The following is an 18,753-nucleotide window of genomic DNA, read 5'->3' as shown; positions in this document are numbered from 1 at the left end:
TTTTTTTTTTTTTGGGGGGGAGCCATCTGGTTCACATATTTACAGCAACAGTATAGTCCAGGTGAAATTATCCAAACAACCTCACCATAAATGACATCGAGTTAGCTTATATTTTAAAGAACGCCCCAAAATGTGTATGGAAATGTATGGATTTTCTTCATAAAGGTCATTGTATCTCATCACTCCTAGGTCTTTCCAATCATGGGTTGTCATGAATATCTACAATTACTGTTTGTGCTCCATCACCAGTCAAGGAGCTAAGTGGGGTTAAAACCGTCCGCTCATAGAGCTTTGTAGGGCACGGGGCATAGGGAGCTAACAGCTGTCCAAACAATGGCCCATTTCCCACTCGTCGTTACGCTGTGTGTCACTGTCTGACAGTGGCTACTCACGTGTAGCTAAACAATCCTAAAAGACCACCTATGAATGAATAGCGCATATGCTGCACTGCAGGTATCGCAATGTAAGCAGAGACCTGAGATGGTATGACTTAAAAATAATGCCGTAAAGTTGGAGAAGATATAGCTGAGACGAATTGTACAAAATCCTCACTTAGCTTCGATTTGCAGCTGACAAACACTGACATGCTCTTTTCTTGTATTTGGATTTCCTCCATATACATAATTAGCATGCAGCACACAATACTCTGGTGTCTTGTGGGTCTCTTCCATCACTTCATATGATAATTCTTCTCCCAAAGGCTCAAACTTATAGCTCTCTTAACTTTACGCAAACAGCTTCAGGGTAGTCGAGCTATAATAAAAGTGCCTCAAATAATGCCTCTTTAAAACGTTCAAAATGTCTTTTAATAAGGAATTTTGCCTTTCGAACATTAATACTAAAACAAAAGCTAGAAAGAAAAGTTTTCCGGACAAATGAAAACATAAATGACTATGTTGCATGTATTCACAATAGATGACAGCAATGTAATATAAAATATAATGTTCTTTGGCAAATATAGGTTGTCTAAGACCTGCTGACTTTGTATTGTCAGGTATGACTTGTCTGGATGTGTACCCACATTACCATCAGCATCATCGTATGGTGCCTTCTGACCACAGTGAACACTGTTCTGAAAAATTACAATTTGAACTAAAATGTATCCATCCATCCATTTTCAACAGCAGTTATCCTGGTTAGGGTCGCGGGGCGCTGGAGCCCATCCCAGCTGACTTGGGACGAAAGGCGGACTACACCCTGAACTGGAGGCCAGTCAGTGGCAGGGCACATATAGACACGGACAACCATTCGCACCCACATTCACACCGTCACTGTAGTGGGAACTGAACCCACGCTGGCCGCATCAAAGTCAGGCGAGTGTACCACTACACCATCAGTGACGACTGAACTAAAATGTACAACATAAAATTCAAAAATGTATGTACACACAAACTGACAAATACCCATAGTTTGTTTAACAATTCAAATATTTTACAAACATGCCTGCTTCCCATTTCGCATTCTCCCCCTGGGACTGAAGTCACTAACAAATGCTGCAGATGCGCAAATAGGAGATACGGAATTACACCGAAGGAACAGTCAGTGTGTGTGTGTGTGTGTGTGTGTGTGTGTGTGTGTGTGTCCGTGAAGCTGCCAGTTTACAGCCTGCGGTGTCCATGCTGGAGATCTGAGAGAGGAACCAACCGGCAGCATCTAATGTAAAGCAGCTGTCTGTTTCCTGGGTTACACAAACCTACTGTCTGCTGCCATGTACCATAAAGTATACATCTGGACCTACTCTGGCAAGCAGAACACACACTTGGGCACACAGGCGCTCGCACACACACACGCGCACACTCACAAAACACACACGTGCGCGCACACACGCACACACACGCACCTACAGTAGCACCCTCTGATTTTTCACCAAACCATCAGCTAATGTACGACATACATAGCTACTGTCACAGCTACTTTTCACCTTCCAGACAACGCCTTTTCCGACGACAAGACAAAGATGAAAAAGTTGATCAGTAAACAGTTGCCACCAATGTGTATGCAGCTAGAGTCCTCACTTGGTTATAACATAAAAAAACAGATGACTGAAGTCTCTTTTTGCAACAGATACATTCAACATTCTTCCCTGCCCCAAGAGCATAAGTCATAGTTACCACATAGTCCAAACAAGTGGCCAATTAGCTGGTTATTGACAGAAAATACAATGTACTAATATTTGAATAATGGAGCCATATATCAATCTTTGTTAATTACACCATTACACATAAGACACAATACTCTCTCAGGAAGGAAGCAAGCAAGTAGAAAAACTTCTTAATTGAAAAAAATAGACGAACATTGGCAAAAAAAGTTTTAATATTAATCTACACAGAAGTGTGGAAACAAATATGTAATTCTGTGGTCACAGCTGTTAAATGTGTCCAACTTTGCAAATATGTTTGTCTTTTCCTAATTAAGTCAATCAGTTTTTTTTCTTGACCGATGTCATGGTTGCATACAGGTAAAGAAGGTGACTTACCTCCTGCACAATGCCCACCGGCTCTTCTCCGATCTGTGAATCTTTGCTCAAGCAGAAGTGAACAGCAGCTTATCAGCCAAGCCTGTTATCAGCAGTCTGCACCTCTCAGAGCACTGACAGCTTTGTCATCTTCTTGCTTCTCTCTCCTCTCTTTGAGTGTTTACTGGAGTCTACCTAGAGAGCTGGCTGATGTTGTGCAGCCAGTGAGAAAAGACAGAGAGAGAGAGAGAGAGAGAGAGAGAGAGAGAGAGAGTGTCTAAAATGAGCGAGAGAGAGAGAAAGAGAGAGAGAGAGACAGAAAGCAAATGAAAGCGAGAATTCCCTTTCTCTTAAACAGTGGACCCTCTGCGGTCAGACTCCACTCCCACTTACTGCTCTCTTTTAAACGCCCCCCACCCATTCACCCTCTTCACAGCATTGTGACTGAAAGCGAAAGAGCTGAAACGGGATGCCTCAAGGCTGGACAGAGAGAGAGAGAGAGAGAGAGAGAGAGAGAGAGAGCGAGGGATAGGTTGGGAGAAAAGGGGGGAGAGATGGATGGGGGTGGTGGGGTGTTTGTGGTCCATTAGCTGCTAATTGTAGCAGCGAGCCAATAGTAAGTGAGATAAGAGTGAAGGCACACCCAACATTAACATAGCATTTAAGGACATGAAAGCAGTGACTGAAATGGGACAGCCTCAGCTCAATTTCAGGGGGGGGGGGGGGGGGGGGGGGGGGGGGGGGGGGGGGTCCAAGCAAACATAATCCAACTCATAACCCAATATAAACGGTTGAAGAAATGAAAGGTAAGCTTACAGCATAGTGACTACTGACTACAGGGGGATTAGGTAGTTGTTGACAATACAAATATCCTTTAAATCAGGGGTGTCAACTTAATTTTTGTCACTGGCCACATTGTAGTTATGGTTTCCCTCAGAGGGCCGTTATGACTGTGAAACCATATAGTTGTTTTACCAGCTCATCATAATATTACTTATACCCAACCAATTCATAGATAATTACTTTTAAAATGAAAAGTAAAGGATCATAGTGTGGTCAACTATTGTTCAAATTCCAAAGAGTATTGTTTCAAAAGAGTATTGTTTCAAAAGAGTATTGTTTCAAATTCAAAGAGTTTTGATAACAATAAATGGTTAAAATATCTCAATGTAATTATTTATGAGAATTTGAAAATTTGGTACAGAGTTGAGCAATAATCATGAAAGTTGGCGCACATGATTGGCTTTTGCGGGCCACATAAAAAGATGTGGCGGGCCAGATCTAGTCCTCCGGCCTTGAGTTTGATAGCTGTGTTTAATATAATTCTCTGATATGACATTTCTCAAGTACAATTGTAAGATGCATAGATTTTGTCAGCAGAAATTTGACGACATGCAATTCAATTCATGAAAGTATATTAATATGTTATTAATTACGTGATGAATTAAATAACCAAACAATCAAACTCTGGTTAAAGTAAAACACAATGACAGTAAAGCATAAGTAGCCAGTAATAAAATGTCCAACGGAAAGGTAGTGAAAATATTTTGGACCATTTAAAAAATATTTTTGACAATTTATTCCAAATTCTCTCAAATGGCAATACTTTCTGATGTCCTCCATGAAAGCAGACACGTTTTCTTTGTGTTTTAATCCAAACAAGACTTTCTTGTCTGTCAGCTTGCGATTACAAAAACTGAACTTTTTTTTCGTTTTTTTTCCCCCATTTTGTGACATTTTGAATCAAACACTACCCCAGTAATCCGCGAAATTTAAAGAGTGCCAGGTTTCAATTTGAAATTTGAAAATCCTCTGAAACCTACTAAACACTTGAGAACAGGGTCAATAACTCCCATTTATGTAGTTTCACAACCTGAATAAGTATATGTGAACATGGGGCTATTAAAATGCAAATTAATAATCAGTCCAATTCAAACATTCAGAGTGTATTTAAACACATACTTCTAACCATCACCATAAATAATAGTTAACATTAGGGATGAGCGAGTACCAAGTATCATTATCGGGCCGATACCGGCCTTATTTAATTCTATCGGGTACTTTTAAAGGCTGCCGATTCCAGCGACAATCGGCAATAAAATAATAATAATCTGACATCAAATAAGTCCTCCTCACCACTAGTTGGCATTGGAGTGCGGCAGTTTGACACATGGGCGAATCATTGTGTGCGTCAGAAAGGAAGACAGGTCTTTGTTCACAATTATCTGTCATTGTGTTCATTGAAATGTTATGCATCAAAAGTACTAGTGGTATCGGTACTTGGCAGCGATGAGTATTCAAGAGTGTCTGAAAAAAAGCGGTATCGAACATCCCTTAGTTAATAGTGAAATAAAGTATGAACAAGAAAACAACATTAAATCAGAGCATTTACTGCACGTATTTCAAATCACAGATTTTATACGTATATTGCAATCAATCACATCTGTATGATTCATAGATAGGAAATACGTGAAAAACATGAGTTCTCTTAATATTGTAGTATGAAAAACTTAAAGAAATATGTGCAAAGCAGTACGCACAAATTCCAAGCAGAAACTAGGATTGTGTTTGTTTCTAGCATTAAACATAGCGTAGCTACTGTAGATAATAATACTGTTTTAGTCTGACCCTGATTCAGGCTATTGTTTTCCCACGAGTGAGAAGAAAAGCTTAACCTTAACGTATATAACCTTTGTATAACCTCTTATTTTGTAATAAATTGGCTACTTTATCAATGTGGAACAGTTTTACTCAGTCGTGTGTGTGATTTGTCGTTTGTGAGGCGACTGATCATGATTGCATTCAAGGGCAGTTTTGAAAAAAAAAACTAAAAAAAACATGTTACGACGTTATGAAGGAATTCCATTGTTGTAATGGCTTTAAAAGTTTATGGGGGACCGATTCAGAAAGTGGGCCGTCGCCCCCCTCAACTACGCCACTGGGTTCAGGGCTTTGTTAGTAGCCACATGTGGACCTTTAGCAGATACTGTATAATGTCAATGAACAGTCTGATGGAGGATATTACCATGAGATGAGTATTGTCTGATGTAATATTCAAAGCCTCTTTGGTCTATTATACTGTGTATACCCGTTACCTATATGCATATATTACCATTTAATGAATGTGCCCAAATTAGTAATTGATTAAACCTTGTTTTTGTATCCTTATTTAGCATTCGAACTGTGATCGGTCACAGTTCGAAAACACGTATATTGTAGGCTAACAACTACATTTCTTCATATTGCTGCAGAATATTCAGCTAACTTGCCATGGTGAATATAACATAATTTTCGCACCAGGATTTTATTGGTAGCACTTTACAGGGGTACAATTATACAGGCATTATGGAATAGTAATAATAACAAATATGCCATGTCATCTAATCAAAACTAATCTACTGTATTAACAAAAACATATTTACCTTAAAAAAAATGGTGTAACCTCTGTTACCAAACAAACATCCATAACTCAATTTTGCCCTTCGATTCCTGGTTACTTTTCAGTTGACAAAAAAAAAAAAAAAAAAAAAAAAAAAAAGAAAGAAAGAAAACCTCAACAGACTGAATCCAACAAGCTACTCATAAGACAGACTGAATGCAACAAACCACTCATAAGTTAAGTACATTTATATGGTATATATATATAAGACTGAGCTTCAATGGGGATGAACATATAGTTGGAATGGGGGTTATTTTTCTCATCATCTTGCTTTCTTGTGTGTGAAACTTGCCAGTGTTATGAGTCAATTTGAAGCTATATACAGGAAATAAATGTTCTTCCAACCGGCTTTTAGAATTTCCAATGGCACATGCAGCGCATGTTGAAATATGCTTGTGCTATGTGAGTGATGATCCGTTCTGAACATTTTTTCTGTGCGTGTGTGTGTGTGAAGAAGGTTCCATCCTGGATGAGTTGAGCTTTTCTCAGCAGGGGAAATGATCCTCATCTTGTTGCTGAGAGCTGCTATAGCCAGTCAGGCAGAAAGGATCCTCACTAATCCTATATACAGCACAATGACACATATGAAGCACAGCTTTTGGGTGATAAAAAAAAAATTAATTCAATGACTTGAGGGGCACTAAATTCATTTTCACCCCACCTCCCAAAGGGAGAAGCAGGATATCTATACTCTCTTGGGGAAATCTGACTTCTGGCTATAACGATATCATTTAGATGACATGAGGGTTTGAAAGCTTGTCTATGGAGAGCACCTGTTTTAAAAGAGTGTCAGTGTGGTCCTTGCATCTCACCATCTGGTCCTCTTCTCACCTTCCTGTCACTCTCTCTCTTTCTGTCTCCTTCCCTCACAGCCTCACAAAGCTTAAGAGGGAATTGCTGGAGCAGTTCTCCACTTCCCTGTTTATGAAAGCATACCTGCGCATTGATTTTCAATGAAACTGAGCAGGTTTGATTCCCCCCCATGACAGCCTTGAATGTGTGCTACACCAGTCATCAAATTTCTTTAAGGGACCAATTTTTGTTCCGATACAGCACCGCGACGCTCACTTTTACAAGTGTCATTCACCATTACAGTGAGGCGACATGAACAATCTACAACCCCAATTCCAATGAAGCTGGGACGTTGTCTTAAACATAAATAAAAACAGAATACAATGATTTGCAAATCATGTTCAACCTATATTTAATTGGATACACTACAATGACAAGATATTTAATGTTCAAACTGATAAACTTTATTGTCTTTAGCAAATAATCATTAACTTAGAATTTTATGGCTGCAACACGATCCAAAAAAGCTGGGACAGGGTCAAGTTTACCACTGTGTTACATCACCTTTTCTTTGAACAACATTCAATAAACGTTTGGGAACTGAGGACACTAATTGTTGAAGCTTTGTAGGTGGAATTCTTTCCCATTCTTGCTTGATGTACAGATTCAGCTGTTCAACAGTCCGGGGTCTCTGTTGTCGTATTTTACGCTTCATAATGCGCCACACATTTTCCCAGGGAGACAGGTCTGGACTGCAGGCAGGCCAGTCTCGTACCCTCACTGTTGTAACACCGTAGATGATGAAATGCCTAAATTCCTTGCAATTGTACGTTGAGGAACATTGTCCTTAAACTGTTCGACTATTTTCTCACGCACTCACAAAGAGGTGAACCTCGCCCCATCTTTGATTGTGAATGACTGCTCCTTCTATATCCAATCATGGCACCCACCTCTTCCTAATTAGTCTGTTCACCTGTGGGATGTTCCAAACAGGTGTTTGATGAGCATCCCTCATCTTTCTCAGACTTTTTTGCCACCTGTCCCAGCTTTTTTTGGAACGTGTTGCAGCCATAAAATTCTAAGTTAATGATTATTTGCTAAAGACAATAAAGTTTATCAGTTTGAACATTAAATATCTTGTCCTTGTAGTGTATTCGATTAAATATAGGTTGAACATGATTTGCAAATCATTATATTCTGTTTTTATTTATGTTTCACACAACGTCCCAACTTCATTGGAATTGGGGTTGTAGAATGGCATTCAACAAAATGCAGACATAAACTTAGAGGATCCACTACAAAATTTCTGGATCTGCACATTTATCCTGATCCACAACTAAGTGTATTGGCTTCTTCCTCGACCCACACAGCCCTTCCACAACATTTTATTTTGTAATGTTTGTATAATCTTAATAAAAACCCCAATTCCAATGCAGCTGGAAGGTTGTGTAAAATCTAAATAAAAGCAGAATATAATGATTTCAAATCCTATATTCAAAGACCTATATTCAATTGAATACACCACCAATACAAGATATTTAATGTTTAAACTGATAAACTGTTGTTCTTTTGCAACTACTCACTCATTTTGAATTTCATGCCTGCAACATGTTCCAACAAAGCTGGGACAGGGACATATGTACCACTGTGTTACATCACCTTTTCTTTCAACAACATTCAATAAACGTTTGGGATCTGAGGACACTAATTGTTGAAGCTTTGTAGGTGGAATTCTTTCCCATTCTTGCTTGATGTACAACTTCAGCTTCTCAACCGTCTTTATTCTGTTGTTCTATTTGGGCTTCATAATGCGTCACACATTTTAAATTTGAGACAGGTCTGGACTGCAGGCAGGCCAGTCTAGTACTCGCACACTTTTACTACGAAGCCACGCTGTTGTAACAAGTGCAGAATGTGGCTTGGCATTGTCTTGGTGAAATAAGCAGGGACGTCCTTGAAAATTACAGGAGATTCTCTGAATCTTTTGAAGATGTTATGGGCAGTAAATGATGAAATCCCTGAATTCCCTCCAATTGTACATTGAGAATATAATGTAATATAGGTTGAAAAGGATTTGCAAATAATTGTATTCTGTTTTTATGTGTTACACAAGCTCCCAACTTTATTGCAATTGGGGTTTGTCACTAACACCCTAAAATGTGAAAACAAAATTCAAACTATCTTTTAATGTTTAAAATTTCCACTGTTTTAGAAAACAAGTAACCTTTACAAGAACAAAATCAATCACAGAACTACATACAACTAAATTGTAATGTTTGATTCACAGTTTTTTACTCAAAGTTAATCGACAGACTGAGGAAAACTGTCAAACGTAGACTGCAGCGACTAAAATAAGGCTTTCTTGCCTCTGTATAATTGGTGGCATCTAACCTGGAGCATACAGACTGTGAGAAGTGAGACACGATCTCTCAATGACAGTGCGACCCAATTATGCTATGGAGCCCCTGTAGCCATAGAGGATGTCAAAGTGGGCAGTAATAAGGCGCTGGTGAAAACACACCATCAGCCATGGGTGTGTGTGAGCTAGTGGGTGACCTGCAAAGACCTGTTTACCTCATTAAAAATGAATCACAAAGTAATAAGGGCCCTGCTACTATACACCTCCTCCCTTTCAATGTCTGTCCTTCATCCATTATGTAGCAGAGAGGGGGGACGGCATGGGTTAAGTCCTCAGAGAGGGTCACTTGGATGACGACCCAGACCAAATTTTCCTCCTGGAGCCCCTGCCTTTCTGATATTTTAATGAGACAATAGCACAGGGATGATATGTATGATGATAGTGATGAGCACTGAGTATAGGAGTGCAAGTGGAAGCAGGCATCAGCAATAAGCCAGTCACTGTGTTAAGTTAAACATGGATGGAAAGAGTCTATTAGGCTTTCATAATTCCGATCACAGAAAGTATGCGGGCTGCAGCAGAATTGAGATAAAGGAAATAGGGAAAATTATTTGGCTTTTTTTCCTGAAATATTTATCATATTTACATGGAGTATACTGTACTTTGGGTATATCTGTCCTCATATAGAGCGTAGATACAGTGCTGTGAAAAGTATTTGCCCCCTTCTCAAATTCTTATTTTTTTGCAGTTTGCCCACTTTAATGTTTAAGATCATCAATCAAATGTACAGTAAATACCATACAAGGATAACCCAAGTTAAGACAAAAGGAAGTTTTTAAATGGTGAGTTTATTCATTGAGGGGGAAAAAAAAAACTATTCAAAGCTTCGTGATCCCGGGTGAATACCCCCCTTGTTAAATCATGAATTAACTATCGCTAATTACATGTTTTAGAACGCTGACTTGATTTTTACTGGCCACACCCAAGCCTGATTACCTTCAGGCCTGTTCAATCAAGAAATCACTTAAATAGAACCTGTCTGACAAATGAAATCAGACAAAAGATCTCAAAAAACTGCAAATGCCACAGTTCAAAGAAATTCAACAACAGATGAAAAAAATATTAATTGCTATCGATCAGCCTGGAAAGCGTTACAAAAGCCCTTTCTAAAGCTTTAGGAGTCGAGAGAACCAAGGTGAGAGCCATTATCCACAAATGGAGAAAACATGGAACAGTGGTTAACCTTCCGAGGAGTGGCCAGCTGACGAAAATGATCCCAAGAGTACAGTGATGACTCATCCAGGAGGTCACAAAGGAACCCAGGACAACGTCTAAAGAACTGCAGCTATCCCTTGCCTAAGTTAAGGTCAGTTTTTTTATTTTTTTATGGGTAAACGAAAAGGAAACGACTGATCAAAAATGGCATCCATAGCAGAGCTCCAAGGCAAAAACCACTGCTGACCAAAAAGAACATAAAGGCTCATTTTACTTTTGCAATAAAACATCGGAATGATGATTGATGATGATTGAATTATTTTGGGAGCATATTCTATGGACTGACGAGAAAACAGTTTAACCTTTTTGGAAGGTGTGTGTCTCATTGCATCTGGTGTAAATATAACACAGCATTTCAGAAAAAGAATATCATACCAACAGTCAAATATAGTGGTGGGAGTGTGGTGGTCTGGGGCTACTTTGCTACTTCAAGACCTGGACAACTCGCTGTGATTGATATAACCATGAACCAAAGGAGAATGTGCAGCCATCAGTTAGTGTCCTGAAGCTAAAGCGCACTTGGGTTTAGCATAGGGATTTTTTTGGAACCGAGGGGTATGGTACTCTGCCCCCGCTGACGGGCAAAGAGCTTGCTTACAAGATGGGGGAACGGACAAGGAAAATACAGAAATGTAAGTGAGCATATTTATTGATATTCATAACTAATGGCAGTCATGTTTTATCTCCAAAAATATCATTCATGTTTTGGGAATTGTTGGTAAACGTCTCGTAAAGACGAGCTCGACATCGCTAGTCTGCCGTCAGACTACGGTGCCAGAGGTACATTAAACTGACTTCACTACAATGTACTGCATGTTATCAATGATTAGAACAAATTATTAGACAGCTAAGATTTTTGGGGCCGATCACTGATCACCGATCAGCGAGTTTAAAAAACGATAACCGATCTGATCACAAGATGGAGGAATGACCTGTTCATTTACTGTATATATAATACAAATATATACAAAAAATTATATTTACAATAAATAATGTATCTTTGTTCCTCTATTTATGCCAGTGAGGCATAGTGACAGACAGAACAAATGAATGGTCTTCTAATAGATGGCAGGAAGTAAATACAGTAATTAATGTATCCACTTTTTGTGACATTTTGGTTTGTTGGTATTTCCATCTTTCATTGGCCATTTTCGGGAAGGGGAAGTGTAAATTTGCTTGAGGAGACTGGTATCAGAGTCGCTAACAACTGCAACAGAAAGGGAAGGGGCGCTCGCCGGTCGAGACTCATGGGCCAACACACTAGCAAGCATTCTGGGTTTTGTAATATTAGTGGCAAATGTGCTATATACTGGCGGGCCAGCTCTAATACACATTTGGTATGGTCTTGCGGGCCAAATATAATTAGATCATAGGCCAAATTTGGCCCCCGGGCCTGAGTTTGACATATATGGGCTAAGAGGTAGAATTGGGATTGGCCCTTAGTCCTGCGTGGGGCCACCTCCCGGTGGGACCTGCCAGGGAGGTGTCCAGGGGGCATTCTACCCAGATGTGTATGTCTCTATTTGTGCTCTGTGATTGACTGGCGACCAGTCCAGTCTAGTCTTTTGCCCAGAGTTACCCATCCACCCATCCATTTTCTGAGCCGCTTCTCCTCACTTGGGTCGTGGGCGTGCTGGAGCCTATCCCAGCCTTCATCGGGCAGGAGGCGGGGTACACCCTGAACTGGTTGCCAGCCAATCGCAAGGCACATCGGAACAAACAACCATTCGCACTCACAGTCATGCCTACGGGCAATTTAGAGTCTCCAATTCACGCATGTTTTTGGGAAGTGGGAGGAAACCGGAGTGCCCGGAGAAAACCCACCCAGGCACGAGGAGAACATGCAAACTCCACACAGGCGGGGCCGGGGATTGAACGCGGGTCCTCAGAACTGTGAGGCTGACGCTCTAACCAGTGCCGCCCCAGAGTTACCCTGGACCCTTAACAAGCTAAGTAGTATAACAAAATAGATGGATGGATTTACATCAAGGGGGGAAAATATCAGTCCCATTATGATGCAGCACAGTTCGACATCACTCCAAATTACGTCTACAAAAATGAAACAAATTATTCTCTCTGAGTGTGATATTCAAAGCAGAGCTTTGTTGACTTTTTAATAAAATAGGGGGTCTCATTTAATATGGAAGCGAATAATGAAAGATTGGGTAATTTTTTTTTTTAATTGGGTAAAAACTTTAGGTAGTTTTTAGTAATATACATAATTATTAAATTTTCAAACGTGATTCCATGTTCAATAGCATGCTTTAAAAAACATTTCAATTACATATCTGATTGACAGATTTTAATGCACAAAACGAAGCAGTGTCTTACAAAAAAAAAAAAAAATACTAGGATAGCTCATAATCATAAGACTTGAGGGCATTTTGGTGGGGAGGGGAGAGCCTTGCAAGTTGATAATGGCCTTTCCATTTTTGACAAACGTGACAACAGCTTTGTTCTTGTCACAAAAGACAGTGCCTTCAACTCTCATGGATTGAAGAAAATGCTAAATACCTAATATTCTACATGTGTAAATGGTAATAGATTTTACACGGCACATAAAATGATAATGACATCTTTTCAGCTCTTTATTCATATTTGAACGCACGAAAGGAACCTCTGTTTGTGCATACGAGGTAGGGTTATGTTATAGGACCACACACACTGTCACAACTGCTGCAGCCATTTGTATAAGTGACCTGTAAATTTCCTCAACACAACGTCAAGACCTTGGATCTGTGTCCTGGTCTTTGACCTCTGGCCCTATATCTGTGCTCCTCTCACCTTGCACGTTGTTACAGTTGGCTAGCAGCCCAACTGCTTCCGTCCTGTATGCTCGGATAGTATACATGGGTACAGCTCTAAATCTGTTTGGTCTAATATACAAGTACACATAAACAAGTGTACCAATCAAAGCACTGACCACTTCTGTTTCCCATGAATAAGGAGGACTCTTTAACGCCAGAATAAATCCTGACTTACATCCTAGCTATCCTTGGTTAATATAAGGGTCATTTCCATATAATTTGATCAATAACAGCAAAGACATGGCCCACTGAATTTGCTTTTGAATTTTTATGATTATTATTATTATTGGTAGTTGTTATCCCATCACAAGATCATACATGTTTCCAAGAAAATCAATATTTTAAAGGAATATTTTTCAAACTTTTAATGCCAAAAATGTCTTGTCCAAAATGAAGTTTCATGTTTTCTGACAATGCCAATTATATTTTTGAATATATAGGATTTTTTTCCCCCATTGTTTAATATACATGTTCCTTGAAAACTAACACAAATGCACCCTAGTGTCTTCAGAGTTGCTTTTTTTTTGGGGGGGTTCTCTTACAAATGCTCCTTCTTTGTCACTGAAGCTTTCTTTGCCATTAATGACACTGGAGAGAGGCCTCAATATGTTTTTGCAATGCACCAGAAGCATCTGTGAGCTGAAGTGCCATTTTGAGACAGCCATTTTTCATTCACATAATAGCAAACAAAAAGATAAATTGTATTCTTTATTTCTGACCTATGAATAAATATGTATGAATTTGTGAACATGTCAGAACTGTCTTTACCGTAATTACGATTGTATAAAGGCAAGAGTGTCATGAGTTTAATGAGTAGTTAGCATTATTCATGCACTTGTATCCGCGGAGTTTGAAGGTCAACACGTAAGTTGTGCAACTCACATGACTTTTATGAAGCTGTTTGTCTTTACCGTTATGCACTTTTGTCTTTACTGTTATAAAAAGAAGTGTATTATATTAGGCCACCACCATTTGCTTTGTCAATAAGGATTGCCATTACTATGAATGCCTAAAATTCGAAATCACCAATAACGTTTTGAAAAGCATGGGAGGCATTTACCCATATTAAACCAAGGCGACATCCAAATTTTGTAAATTAGAATATATATATATATATATATATATATATATATATATTCTTTTTTTTTTGTACAAGCGTCTTTACTGTTATTGATCAAATTAAATGAAAATGGCCCTTAAATTGGAAGAAATTTCCAGCCAGAAGAGAAATGTGTGGTGATATGACCTTTGACCACAACTACCGCAGTGACTTTGGCTAGTATATCACTCGAACTCAGTAGCGTTCTTTCTCAGACAAAGAGAATGTCATTTAAAGACAATCAGTTGAAAATGGGGACATTTGACCTGCAGGCAGCTCAGTTGTATTGTGTTTATCACGTCTGCCTCACAGTTGTGATGTTTGGGTTTGAATTATGGTTTCAGCCTTCCTGAGTGCAGTTTGCATGTTCTTGGACCTCCTGGGTGAAATGACCCCCGCTGACCTCCCCAAACAAGTAAACTGGAGAAAGCAATGTCACACTGACCCAAGGGACACCCAAGAATTTAGATGATGTGGTGGGTAACACTTTTTTTTTTTTTTTTTTGTCACTGTTCGTCTTCGAATCCTATGACTTCTCTGATGATCCAACTGACAAAGAGCTTTCATAAGTTATACATTTGTTCTACTGTATACTGTCACGCACATACAGTGTACACACCCTGTGTTTGGTAAATTGGTGTTTGACTGATGTGGCAGGTAGACTTTTTTGCTGAGCAAATTATGATTCCAGATGCCAAAATCCAGACAATACAATAGATGAAGATGAGAGAAAAATATGCTAATACAACTTTTGTTCAGTATGTCAAATAAGATTAAACCTGCTATGATTCAGAGAATATGTTTTAATCTTATCGTACATTCTCGCTTTACTGAGTGAAAAAAAATCAGTGCACTATGGTGTAAATGCTTCTCTAAAGCCCGTTGCATTGTATTTGTTTTTAATCCTTTTGACCGAAGTAAAAACAATGGTTAGGCGAATAAGACATTTTTCAACGCCTTTATATAGTAACTTAAAGGCAAAGTTAGCTATTTCCCTCCAAAATCATCTTCTGTCATATTTGGTAAAACAGTATCATTTCAGTATCATCGGTGTCATGTTATGAATTGACAGCAGTACATGAGAAATATGATCTGTGAAAAGAAAATCAGTCATCTCTTGTGTCACCCCCCCCCCCCTCCTAAATTTTTTTTAATAAATACGTTTAAAAAATAATCAAACCAATAACATTTAAAGTTATAGTAACATTCCGTTACAACAAAGGTGCTATTTGGAGTAACAAGGCAACAAGTCGGTGCGAGGCTCAGGTGGTATGCACACGAGTGCGAGACAAATGATTGACACCTTGTAAGTCACGCCTTCTATTTGTGATTGGTTGTTTGTCCTTGGGTGTGGCAGTTTCTTGTACATCAAATTAGGGTACAAGATGGGGCCAGACACAGCCCCATTTATTCCCTGATCGTATTGACAAAAAGGGACTAAAAACAATGCCCAACTCCCCCAATAATGTCAAATATTACATTGCATAGCTCAATCTTGAGGTTTAATTTCCTGTGGAAAGTCTTGACTATACAGTACAGCGAAGTGAGTGTACTATATATACTGTACGCTTAGCAAATTATCTCTGACAATACTTTTCTTTCATTGCGTATAATGGAACTACAACTAACAAAGAAGGATGTTATTTATTTGTTGCTGTGTGTGTTCACTCTCATACCAACCCAATTTTCCAGGAGTTGACATCATTTTTTTTTTTTTTTTCCTATCAGATAACGGGTATAAAACCGAATCACATTTTAAACCTCTACCTTCCTCTTGCCATTCCACATGCCTCATTTCTCCGTGCAACACATATCAGCACATAACAGTTTTGTTTTGTAATAATATGTCCCCAGCGCCTCCGGAGACTTGGTGCTTATCTCTTCTATTTTAAGCTTTGCTGAGCAGCCCCTATAGAACCTTATGGCAGATCCCACCCGTTGTCTCCTAGCTGAACCCCAGCTCACATTCGGCATCAAACAGGTGGAGACAGATACAACACTATATATGCCAGCCTTTCTTGCCTTTGTAGATTAAAATGTCAGTGAGTTCAGAACATTCAAACAAGCCTATAAAGTCTGAGCTTCATTAAGATAGCTGATGGTTTAAATAGGATGTCCTTTCTGCCACAAACCATAACAGAGGTACAGTATAAGCTGGAGGAATCAATCTGACAACATGGATCCAGAGTTGATATATCACCATCGGAACCAAGTTGCCCCACTGCAGAGGGAAATTTAAAGTCCTATATTACTACACAAGGGTAACACACAACTACCTGCTGTCTGCAGGTGAAAAAACATATTCTCAAAATGTCAAACTCATTCATCATATTATTTGACATCTTTTGCAGTTGGCAGTTAATAAAAAAGAGACATTTCACAACCAAAATACCCCAAAAAATCATAAGCAAAAGAAAAAAATGAATTCCTCTTTTGTTATATTATAATCATGTTGCTCATTTAACAGTGCCTAATAGCTGCTTCAAAATGCCACAGATTCAAATGCAACAGACTTAAACTAATAATGAACACAATGTGCATCTCTTTACCGCTCTTATTTTTTCCGATTTCAAGCTTTAAAACACTGGGCTTTTTCACTTCTTCTGCAAGATGGTCATAGGCGACATAATGAAATGAAAAGAAACTTACTCAGCATTCAGTCACATTGTGCGGATGCCTTCCACAATGCTGATCATTGCTCCTGGTGAGCATATTTGATGGTATCTGGGAAACTGGAGCTGTGATAGCCTCCCAATTAGAAAACCAATGTCATTGTCCTTTTTTAAATTTCATTCAATTCCAGCTGACCTTGGGGGAAAAAGTGGCCATCAGTCACAGGACTGACATGTATAGAGGGAGAAACATTCACACTCATTTATACCGTGGACAGTTTAAGATTCTTAAATCTATCATATCTTTTTTGACTGGAGAAAAACCTCAAAAAGACAGGGAGATAATCAAAACTTAACATAAAAAGAGCTATGACAAGATTATCCATCCATCTATATTCCTTACCGCTTGTCCTCACGAGGGTTGCGGGCGTGCTTGGTGCCAATCCCAGCTAACTCTGGGCGAGAGGCAGGGTACACCCTGAATTAGTCGCCAGCCAATTGCAGGGCACATATAAAACAATAACAAAAAACAGTCGCAATCACATTCACACCTTCGGGCAGTTTCGAGTCTTCAATCAACTTGCCACGCATGTGTTTGGAATGTGGGAGGAAACCGGAGGAGGCCGGATTTGAACCCAGGTCCTCAGAACTGTGAGGCAGCTGTGCTAACCAGTCGTTCGTCGTAACGCCCATAAAAGGATTAATAACTCCTCATTTCTTTGTTTGAAAAATGATCAATTTAGCATGATACTGCATCGTTAGCTCTCACGCTGCTGTTTTATCATGTTGTGTTTTTCACATTTGGCTGCTTCGCTACCTACCACTCTTGATTTTGCTTGCGACAAAGTATGACTATCGTACAGACTACTTTTGTTGAAGTGAGTCTGAATGTTGTGCACAGGAGACACCGAACCCTAATTTGCTCCCCTTGGGCCTGGCAGCGCCTTGCATGGCAGCAGCTGCCCATTGGTGTATGAATGTGTGTGTGAGTGGGTGAATGTGAGGGCACGGTGCTGGTGTAGATAAAGAGCAATATAAGTGCAGTCCATTTACCCTTCCATTTCCAATTATTAACAGTTAAATGTACACAGATAAAGCGATGATCAAGAAAAGAGAGATTTAAATTTCTGGTATTTGCAGTAATAACTGTCATCGGTCTGTGACAAAAGGGTATACCGGTTTTATATACAGTATATATTAATTTTCTACTACATATCCTCTAACTTTTATGTGAAAATTGGAGTACACCTTGGACTGATCACCTGTAAGTCGCAAGGCACATATTGAAAAATAACAATTCCCTGTAACACCTATGGACAATTTAGACTCAGCAACATGTTATAGAATGTGGGAGGAAGCTGAAGTACTTGGAGAAAATCGACACAAACAAACTGCACACAGGAGGGAATTTTAAACCCAGAACCTCTCGACTGCGAGCCAGACATGCTCACTACCCACTGTGCTCCCTATGCATCCATCTATTTTCTATCACGCTTGTCCTCATTAGGCTTGTGTGCCAGTTGACATTGGGGCGAGAGGCAGGTTACAACCTGGAGTGGTCACCAGCCAATTGCGTGGCAGATATGAACAGACAACTGATCGCACTTACAGTGACACCTTTTGAAAATTAGTCTTACACAAGCATTTGTTTACATTTTCATGATGTATTTATTTTTCCGTCAGGCTGTTATTTGGGACTTGAGTGGTCCACTGCCTTTTAGTTACAATTCTTCTGAATGGAAACATTTTGAATAATATTACAGCAATTTAAAATAATAGCAGCAAAAATAACACAAAAAAATCAACAAGAACAAACCCAGATGTGATAGCTGTAGTAATAGTTTAAATTACTATTGATTGTCTTTGCACTATTTCATTACCCTCCCACACAGAGGCTACAGTTAAAGCTTGTGAG

At 39.3% G+C, this 18,753-nt stretch overlaps 1 protein-coding gene across 2 annotated transcripts in view; it reads right to left on the bottom strand.

The window, feature by feature from the left end:
- LOC133400424 (tenascin-like) overlaps positions 1–18,753 on the bottom strand; it is a 133,004-nt gene that overhangs the window by 59,334 nt on the left and 54,917 nt on the right. The window contains exon 1 of one of the 2 annotated variants that reach the window (XM_061673077.1): positions 2,477–2,657. The exons of the other annotated variant lie outside the window; for it this stretch is intronic. The gene's annotated coding sequence lies outside the window, so the exon portion shown is untranslated. Of the gene's footprint in view, positions 1–2,476; positions 2,658–18,753 lie in introns of those variants that run through there. 2 annotated transcript variants of the gene reach the window in all.

This window comes from Phycodurus eques, chromosome 3 (assembly GCF_024500275.1).
Source record: "Phycodurus eques isolate BA_2022a chromosome 3, UOR_Pequ_1.1, whole genome shotgun sequence".
NCBI classification, from domain to species: Eukaryota; Metazoa; Chordata; class Actinopteri; order Syngnathiformes; family Syngnathidae; genus Phycodurus; species Phycodurus eques.
Note: the sequence above shows the minus strand (reverse complement) of the source record. Positions and strands in the feature narration are given on the sequence as shown.